Here is a 1,292-nt window from a genome sequence, read left to right on the forward strand (position 1 = left end):
AGAATATTTGTAACTGTTCATGGATATGGATGGTAGAAATAAGCAGCAATTCTGAGCATTTTGTTGCCAGCCCGTGAAGCTATTAATCACCCAGGTGAAGTTTTTTTTTATATTTTTTTATCTTGTAAATTGAGGAAGCCTGTTCTAAAGAAAAGCTGGTTGAAAATAATGCTCCATTACAAATCGTTGAGTTTGTCATACATTCCAATGGAATGAGCACAACAACATATCTATCATTTAGAAAAAATGGTAAATATGGTTTTAAAACTCACCTGCAAACAAGAAAAAATGAATATGCTGTTTGAAGATAAGCATGACAAAAGAAAGTTGTAAGTTACATGGTCAGCAGTTAAAAAGAACTACTCTTAAAGGACATGTAAACCCCCCCACACAAAAATGTAATCAGTGAACAGCCTCTTTGAAATCTTTCAATACCTGCCGCTCTGGTTGTCCAGAGGTTAATAGTAAGGCTGCAGCATCCCCTTAATCACTTAGATTTGCTTAACCTCATGTAACCCACTCGCCCCCCTCCCTCAGGAATTTGCTTTGACTTCTGGCTTGTGGGCATGCTCAGTTGTTCTAAGCTCAGATTACTAAATCTAGCAGCCAGTGAAGAGATGGCATTGCTGGTTCCCATAGAAACTCAGCTCTAGCTGTCTGCTTCAATTTTTTTCTCTCAACCTACCCTCCTGAGCTCAGCTCAAACAAAGCAGAACTTTTATCAGACAGTTGTGCCTGTGTGAGCCTGTATTCTTGATTAAATGTATGCTGAATAAGGGTCTGTGTGTGTAGGCTGTTTGCAGTCCCCCAAGTGACTTAAATCGCCTACCTTGTACCCCGGGCTGGTGCCCCTATTCGGAGAGAAGAGCACCAGCGCGGGGTAGCTGCAGCGCTTCCTCCTTCCTGCTTCACTAGCATGTGCAGTAGAGTGAAAATGCCGGTCCCAGGAATTTGCCGGTAAAACGAAGCAGAAGGGAGGAAGCGCTCGCTACAGGTACCCCGGGCTGGTGCTGTTTTCTCCTAACAGGGGCACCAGCCCGGGGTACAAGGTAAGCGATTAAAGTCACTTGGGGGTGATAATTATTTATCAGAGGAAAAATGGCCACCAGATGAAAGCTGCTATTTGGTTTAGGAAAATGTGATGGTGCTAGCAAGCGGAGGGTGATATATGCAGTACAAATGATGCCATTTAGGTGGGGGAGATGTGCCCAACTGATATACATTGTAGGCAAATGTAGGCTTTACATGTCCTTTAAGCTTTATACAGATTCAAACTGATATGGATCATACAG

Source organism: Xenopus tropicalis, chromosome 3, assembly GCF_000004195.4.
Source record: "Xenopus tropicalis strain Nigerian chromosome 3, UCB_Xtro_10.0, whole genome shotgun sequence".
Classification (NCBI taxonomy): domain Eukaryota; kingdom Metazoa; phylum Chordata; class Amphibia; order Anura; family Pipidae; genus Xenopus; species Xenopus tropicalis.